This window comes from Boleophthalmus pectinirostris, unplaced genomic scaffold, assembly GCF_026225935.1.
Source record: "Boleophthalmus pectinirostris isolate CB_2022bp ecotype Guang Dong unplaced genomic scaffold, ASM2622593v1 HiC_scaffold_1, whole genome shotgun sequence".
Classification (NCBI taxonomy): Eukaryota; Metazoa; Chordata; class Actinopteri; order Gobiiformes; family Gobiidae; genus Boleophthalmus; species Boleophthalmus pectinirostris.
In genome coordinates, this window is record NW_026570970.1 from 8392536 (window position 1) to 8401940 (window position 9405).

Sequence of the window (9405 nt, forward strand, 5' to 3'; positions counted from 1 at the left end):
CAAACTTCCGTCATATCAGATTCATAGTGTAGTGCTGTACACGCATTGGTTTCACTGAAATCTACAATCTTCAATCGTCTATTATTTTTTCTTTATTATTATTTTTTTTGAGCAGCCATCATTTATTCAAACATGAGGATCACGTGTGTCTCTGATTGGCTAATCCACCTGTCAATCACACATGTCTTATCTGGCCAACCCTGCACTAATCAACCTCAAACATTATTATTACAGTGAAGTTTGCAAGTTTGAACATTCATTTGTGAGAAAATGTCCAGTCAATATTAAAGCAAGGTAGACTGTTTACTGTCAATAACATTCTATCAAAAAGCCAATTTAGTCGCAAGCAGTTGATTTCCAGTTGTCACTAAGAGCTTCAGTCACTCTGCTCCTGCCCTTTGGATGAACTGCCCTGAGTCTTTCAAGGTGAAAACTCCGGCTCCTGTCTCTTCTGTCAAACATCCCCCCTCCAAAGTGCAGCCTTCATCATCATCAAGAACACTTTGAACGTACATTTGGAAGAAATGGATTTCCAAAGTGTTGTTTGATAGCTCCGAGGGCCACTAGCCAAATGCAGGGCCCAACAATTGCCATCTTCCCAGTACTTTCTACATTCTAAATTGCTTTTTTTGGTACATTACTTAAATAACAGCCTTGGTGTGTAGATGAAAAGAAAACAAAAAAGCTATGATTTCATCGGCCATTTGAAGCCTTTTTGCCGCTCCATGGCCAGCACTTTGGGTTTTATCTGGATGACCTCTCACACAGTAGTGCTGTAAAGTGCTCGTCCAACCCACCGTAACCTTTGGTATCAATTTTTCCTGAAAAAGAACATGAAGTGACTGTAATAATGCCGCTGGTTTCCAATCCAAAAACTAGACAAAAATCAAGTTGGTAATTTCAATTGTAGCTTTTATTCGGTGACTATAGTGAAAATGTAAAATTGTAATGTAAAATGTCAACTGGTCCAGCGCAGTGCAAGTATAAAGGCAATTGGCTGAACTGTAAGGTACATTTAGACTGAAACTATAGACTGACCTTTTGTTGAGCGTATGGACTATGGCCAGTTCTGTCGTTTCGCACACGTACATTACGCACAGCGCGCAGGGACCAAGTGCCTGACGGGACACCACCAAAAAATCACACTCCTGAATCCTCACAAAACTATCCATCCAAAGTGCGCGGAGAGAGGCAAGAAGTGAACAGAATCTCCCAAAATCTTTTTCTCTGTCTCTCTCTTCCTCCCTTACTTTCTCTATCTATCTATCTATCTATATTATTACTATCTGCACTACTAATCTGCATAAATAAATTCTACTTTACGACATATAATCCGTAACCACTCTAGAGCCACATCACCCCGTTTGAGATTATAATGTGTTTAATTCAGTTTTGCGCAAGTCTCACAGAAACAAATCTTAAAACCGCATGCCTAATTTAATAAAAATACAGCTCTTGTTGCACTGATGCGGTTCGACTTCTGTCGGATTAAAGGACACGACTCAGTGGAATACAGGTTAGTGTGACCATATTTGCGTTTGTCAAAACCAGGACACCGTACGGGGGGAGGGAGGTGGGGACTCGTCATCGACATTGCGCTACTCTGACCTGACAAAACTTTTTCATGTTTTCTGTGTCCTGGTGAGCTTTTCCCCACAGGACACCGAAAAATATGTGTCTGCTTTAGGGATGGCCATGATTAGTCGATTCATCGATAATTGATCATTAAGAATTTCATCGATTACGTTCATTTTAATCGACAAACCGAATGTAGGTTGCTGTGGGTAGCGTGACCAAACAGGGGTCCGTACATGTAGCTCTCTGCACTCAGAAGGAGACACAAACAGTCGGTCAGTCTGATGCATACCGAAGTGCAAATGCGTATTTAACGATGACTTGTACAAGAAATTCCAAGTGTGAGTCCATGTGCACAGTGTAACAAAGCAGCACATATGTTTCTGTGTCCAGTGGGAGAAAGTTTTGCCAGGTGAGAGTCGCCCAATGTCGATGATGAGTCTCCACCTCCCTCCCCCCGTACGGTGTCCTGGTTTTGATAAACGCAAATATGGTCACACTAACCTGTATTCCACTGAGTCATGTCTTTTAATCCGACAGAAGTCGAACTGTATCAGCGACACAAGAGCTGTATTTTTGTCTTTGCTTAGTTTATGCAAATTAGCGATGCGGTTTTAAGTTTTGTTTCTTGAGAGTTGCGCAAAACTGAATAAAACATATTATAATAAACGGGCTGATGTGGCTCTAGAGTGGTTACGGTTTATTTGTCGCAAAGTTGATTTTTTTTTTATTTATGCAGATTAGTAGTGCAGATAGTAATAATAATGATTAATTGATAATCGATCGTTAATTCTTCCGACAATCGATTAAGAAAATTTCATCAAATGCCCATCCCTAGTCTGCTTTGTACACTGTGCACATGGCCTCACACTTTTCCCAACCGGAACTTAAAGAGGGGAATTTCTTGTACAAGTCATCGTTAAATATGCATTTGCGCTTCGGCACGTTACAGACTGACCGACTGTTTGTGTCTCGCTCCTTCTGAGTGCAGAGAGACACATGTCCCAACCCCCATTTGTCCCCGGACACGGATGTTTGGTCACCCTACACTATGCACATCAACCTACATTCGGTTTGTCAATTAAAAATGAACGTAATCGATGAAATTCTTAATGATCAATTATCGATTAATCGACTAATCACGCCCATCCCTAGTAGCAACGTTAATGATGGCAATGGCCCATCTCTAACAAGCACCCATACAAATTTCAGCCCAGTTTGTATTTTATTTGCTCTGTAACCAAACATTTTCAAAACTACATTTTTACATTTTTCCAACAATATACAGTATTTCCATTTTGTTTGACCTTGCTTGAATTCCAACCTTTAAAATTTAGGGTCAGATAAGTCTCCCAGGCCTTGCGTTTGACACGTGTGAATTATACCCCACGTACACACGCCCATAAATCACAAACATGCTCTATTTGCATGTGCACATTTGTACCCTGTTAGTATTCGGACACACATGTATGGCTCCGGATTCACAATGCATTATTCAAACCTTCTGTTGCCTGCTTGCTTGCTTCGCCCTTGTCCTAGCCTGACCTTCTGGTAGCTGTTTCGATTCTGTTGTCCGTAGAAATAAAAAAAAATAAAAATAAAAACTTGCTTACCGTGAAAGGAGAACGGAATACAAAATACGCCAAGCGAGAACGTGGACCGGCCGGCAACACCTGAACGGGCAGAGGTCGGGGAAAGGTCGTAGACGAATGCGGGTTTTGGAAAGTTACACGCCGGGAGACACGGAGTCCTACAGTAAATATAAGAGGGTATGTACAGACGGCTCAAGGGGCTGCATCGCTCCGGTCACAGGGAGGAGTGGGAGAGAGGGATTATGGGCTTTGCAAAGGGAATTTAAGGTTAACTAGAAGGCTACGGCATAAGAGCTATGAGGCAGCGTTCCAAAGAAGAGGAAAGAAAGAGAGGAGAAATAGAAACGGTCAAGAATAAGAACTATTTATTATTATAGTATTACAGAGAAAACACCAACACTATTTTAGCTGCTGTAGAAGTTGTTGTTGACATTCTGATTTTGTAGTTTCTCCACCGGTCGTTCTGATAGAAGGAAAATATGTGAATCCGTGTATCATTCGTTCATTCGTTTTTCAATCTAAAACGAAAAATAAGAAAACCAAAAAAAAAACTATTTTCTTCATTATTTGTCTCTAAAACCAAAATGAAAAAAAATGGACAATGATTCATTTTTTCAATTTTCAATTTTGTGTTTAAATGATGCCAGATTTTCGTGCCGCATACAGACTGAACCAGGACTAAACCAGGTCTGGGACTGAGACCGAGACTGAGACCGGGATCAGACTAGAACTGAGACCAGGATTGAGACTGGGAACAGGACCGAGACTGAGACCGGGATCAGACTAGAACTGAGACCAGGATTGAGACTAGGAACAGGACCGGGACTTAGACCGGGACTGAGACCGGAACCGGACCAGGAATGAGGCCTGGACCAGACCAGGACCAGACCGGGATTGAGACCGGGATTCAGATCAGGACTGAAAATGGTTTAGTCCTGTTTTAGTCCCGGTTTAGTTCGTTCAGTCCGTATGCGGCGCAAAAGTCCGGCATGGCATGGAAGTCACGGAAACAAGAAACATCCGTGATCCGTTTTCCGAATCCGAATCGAAAACTGAAAAAAATGAATTGTTATCCATTTTTTTTCATTTTGGTTTTGGAGACAAATAATGAAGAAAATAGTTATTTTATCGTTTTCTTATTTTTGATTTTATATTGAAAAACAAATGAACGAATGATACACGGATTTATGTGTCTCGGTTAAAGGTGCACTCTGTAACTTTTCTAGTGGATGGTCCACTGTTTTGCCTTGATTATTCCACAGTATGGACATAAACTTAAGAATCACAATGGAGACAGAGTAATGGTCAAATGTATAGAGTAGCAAGCCTGCATATGGTAAGAATTTGTATTTTTGGTATTTTTGAGCTATAAAATGCCTAATTAATTTTCCCAGTACAAGGGAGACATGTTTAATGCCCTACTGTGGAACATTCCGGGCAAAGAAATAATACCTTCCACCTTAGAAGTTTGAAGAACATAGTGCACTTTTAATGATGCAATAAGAGCGTTCGGGGGAATGAACTTTTCTTCCCTCATTTGACTCCTTTAATTTAACATGAGTTTTCCAGCTCTAATTAGGACAGTATTTTCCACCTTCTTCAAGAGCAGCACTTAAGTTTCACCTCTACTTAAAGACAGTATGATACCTTTTCCACTTTTCCCAACAGCTGTACTTTAAATGTTCTCTGTTACCTTGACGTCTTTCTTCTGGGTGCTCGTTGATAGAAAAAGATTCACAGATAAGAAGAGTTCAGTTCACTTCTATTTATTGAACACACTTCAAAATATTGAATAACAAAGCAATAGGGTTTTACTGTCTGTCCCTGATCTAATACAAAATCTGGGATCCGGATGGGTGCGCCGCTCTCGTCTCCCTTTTCTGACTCTGAAACCCTTTTTATAGTCTTTCTCTTCCTAGTGTAACATTGAAGTTTCTAGCCTTTTTCGGTTGCAGCCAAGTATTGTCTTCTTCTTATTGCTCCATACAGTTCCTCATTTTAGATTTCCAAGAGAACCCCATGTTGTCTTCCCCTCACGCCATCTTTTCACCTTTCACCCAGGGCCTGTCCATATGACAAAGTTTTTTGGTCAAAACGGTGAAGTTTATATTCGTTTTGGCTTTTCGTCCACATAGAGCCGGCGTTTCGGGTGAGCGAAAACTGTGTTTTTTGAGAACGGGTTCCAGAGTAGAGAAATCTGAGAACACCGGTGTTGCGTTGTTGTGTGGACAAGCAAACCGCAGCTTTTGGAAAACGATGACGTCGCAGCCTCGAACTAGCCCCTGCCCTGGACCTCAAGACCTTTGCCGAAATGGGAGAGGTGTAGCCTACAGAGCCGCTCCTGTTGCCCAACAACCGAGATACGCTGCTATCCCTAATGCTAACAACACACACCACGCAGATTACATACACGGAATCAATAACAAAGATTACACATGGGCAATCAAACTGTTGGATTTTGAGACCAAGTTATTCTTATAATTCTCATCCAAATCTTATGGCTAAAAACTAAAACTTATGTTTAACTTTTGCAAAACAAAAATGGCTATATTTCTGGGATAAATCTAAAACAGGCTAAATTAAAGTTTAAAAAAAAAACTGTGGTGAGATCTGCATTATTAAATATTATTATCATTGTTAACAGCTCCACATACAGGTGTGGCATATGTTAAAGAGTTTTTCAAATGCTGTATAGATGATTCTTTGTCTTATTTTATCAAAGTGTATTTCTCACAGGAAAACCAACCGTTATCTTCCACAAGGACAGTCCTCCCTATGCACATTCCTCCCTACACCTCAGCAGCTGGCACACACACACACACACACACACACACACAATGCACACCTTTATTCTCTGTGTTTTTTACTGTGATAGAAAAATGTAACCGCCCATTCATTCTTGTAACCTGTGTGATTCAATAAATATGTGACGTTGGACGGTGGTTCTTCGGCAGTCAAGAGCTGTAAAAACCCTGAATTCTGCCTTCTGAGTTTCTTTGTGTTAATATCTCTGTTATTTTCTGACACATATGTATTACATCATTTTCACTCAGAGCTCTGTTGGCGTCTGGACGTGAATATTTATTGATCCGACACACGTGTGTGGATGCAAATCTTTTTTAATTTGCAAAAAAATAAAATAAAATAAAATACAGAAGCGTTGTTGTGTGGATGTGGCCCTGGTCCATGCTAGAGAAAGCATGTTGGACAAAAAGGAAGTCAAAAGAAACAGAACACGCACACCAAAATTCTTGTAGAGAATAGTAGCAAGGTGCAGCCAGACAAGGGTGAAAAAATGCATAGCACACTGATGGACATTGAGTGCGTATACATGCACATCAATAACCCGGTTATGATCGGGTTTTTTGAGTATCCCGGTTTCTTGATAGTGCATGTAAACGCAGTAACCCGGTTTCAGTAACCCGGTTATGGCAGTATCCCAGTTATTAGAAACCGGGTTACTGTAGCTGGTTTATTCCAATAGTAACCGGGTTACTTGTGGCATGTAAACGCAGTACCCCGGTTACTGCAACATAAAGTTGAGTGCGCATGCGTCCAAAAGACACTTTCCAGCCTCTCAACACAACAGTAGTGACATAAATAAATTGACCAACATAAATAAAGTGACCAAACGAGTGAAATGACTGTAAAATTAAGAGCTGCGCTAAACCTGCACACGTACAATCTGCACTCGTACGACCTGCACTCGTGTGACGCTGAAAAGCTAAAACATGAACTATCTCCTATACACTATACGCACGGAACACACTTACCATCATTAGCGCCTCTTCTGTCACAGAAATAACACACATAATCCACAGAGTCGTGTCATTTAGTCCAAAAGAAACTGATCGCATCAGCGGCGCAAGGAGCGAGTTGTTTTTATCGCCACTAGCAGTTTATGATAATTAGCCAAACGGTCTTAAGTTTCGTTTCTGTAAAACGTAAACAAATGTGATCAGAGCTGAATTATCTGATCAAACGGGCTGATGTGTCTATAGTGTTTATGGTTTATATGTTGTAAAGTTGAGTTTATTTATGCAGAAGATTTTAATGAAGAATCTGCACAGTGGATTGTGGGAGATCTCGTAGCTCCTTAGCTTCTTATGCTAAAGGAGCTCACGGTTTGTATTTTTCCTGGTTTATGAAATTGATTTAAGTTCATTTTTGCGCCTGCGCATTTGTAAGATTATGTCAAGAAACCGGGATACTCCATTTGATCATGTATACGCGAATTTCTCAGTGCGCATGTAAACGCAGTAACCCGAATACTGACATAACCGGGATATGGCTAATAACCGGGTTACTGATGTGCATGTATACGCACTCAGTGATGACTGGACAAAAAGGAAGCAGCATCACATTGACCTTTATCTGTCTGTTTACCCAACTGTCTAGTCTCTATTCCTTTTCTGACTTCACGCACCTATTATTTGATTAAGCAATAAGCAATCATAAAGTAATCCTAAACCACCCATACACAGTAAAAATTAAATACATAATATCAAACAAGATGAAAACAGTAGAGATTAAACTCCAACATTTGAAATAGCGGGTGAACACTCCACATAGACCAACCAAACTTGGGTCGATATCATTCAAGCAAGCGTCGCAAAAATATGGCAAACCAAATTTAAATTTTAAAATTGTAAAACCTCGTGCTTTCCTCCAACAACACCTTGTTTTTCGAGCCGTGCGCCGATCCCACAATGGGGCAAAGGTATCCAAACATGTAAACCAGCAGCAAAGTCCAAACAATTAGACTAGGAAGGGGTCATCTATTTGCCATTTCACTAATCATCCCTTTTCATAAACGGTAACGGAAATGCTAATAATTAAACATCACAATTATCCCATGCAATTAATTATAATAAAACTCTTTCCGCTTCTCCGGGGACTAATTATCAGTCGCATTCTGAGAAAAACACCAAGCAGGAACCTGTAAAGAGAGGTTAGCTGAGGCCTTCGCGAAGCACCGATGCCAAGAGAACAACAAAACCATCTGCAGAATATAAAGTCATGTTGCGGAAGTGGATGCGGACGATCACTCAAACTGTCAACGGCTAATTTTGCGCTAACCCTTGAAGCCCCTTTTTACTCGCTACATTAACAAAAGGTATGGAGAGGCCCGGGGCTCTTAATGTGCTTAACAATGCATTAAATGGTGTGATTACAGGACCGAGCGGGATGCAGAGAGCTCAGATTGTTCTGTGTGAGGTATTGGCTGGGCCTGACAGGTGAAGATTTGTACACGAACGGGAAGTTACACCAACAATGGAGCACAAAGACCTGTTTATAGCTTGATGTATGATATTATTAGTGATAGAAGTCCAGCAGAAATGGCAAACCGAGCAATAAAAAGGCATGGTAATAGGAAGTAGGAAGGAAGTAGTAAAGGTTAGGGCTGAGAATTAGAGTCCCTCACCATTCTATCTGATACACGATACATGGCTCATGATACAATATTATCATGATCTGCTGGTACCATATTTTTCGGACTATAAGGCTACGTTCAGACTGCAGGGCTTAACGCTCAATTCGGATTTTTTTGTGAAATCTGATGTTTTTGCGAGGTCGTTCACATTTCCAGTTAAATGTGACTTGTATGTGACTCCAGTGTGAACATTAAATGGCCCGAAAGTGTCCCGCATGTGCACTGGAGACACGAAGACGTCAACCGCAGCGAGCGTCTCTGTGTTTACGGAAGTTGTCCAAACATGGACGCGAGCATCGAGCACCTGGAGATTTTAAAGTTCCTCTCGTACCGGAGCCAGAACATGAACAAGTTACTTGTTTTAAGGAGGAGATTGAGAAGGACGAGGTTTTTGAAAGGAACGTGTGGATGTGGAGACTGTGGGTTTTTTCGGAAGGTTCAATGCGTGTCCTAAAAAGAAGCACAGGAGATGGAGAATCCGAGAGAACAGGCCACTTTATTTCAGCATTTTCCATTGAGAGGATTCAAGTTGATTACCAAGTACAACTGCCACCCCGGAATGACGTCTCTGACCAACTCAAGATCAGGGGTAGCTTTATACTACATCTTGACAAAACATTAACTTGTTTATTTAGCATATACAGCAAGAAAAAGAACAATACTGCTGACCCAGTGCACCTTATCATGGGTGGGAACAGGCCACGGGGACCACATATGTCAGTTTTTCTGCTTCGTGGCACTCAAAGTCCAGAAAAACATGTTCTTTATGGCACTCCAAGTACAGAAAAAACATGTTATATAGAC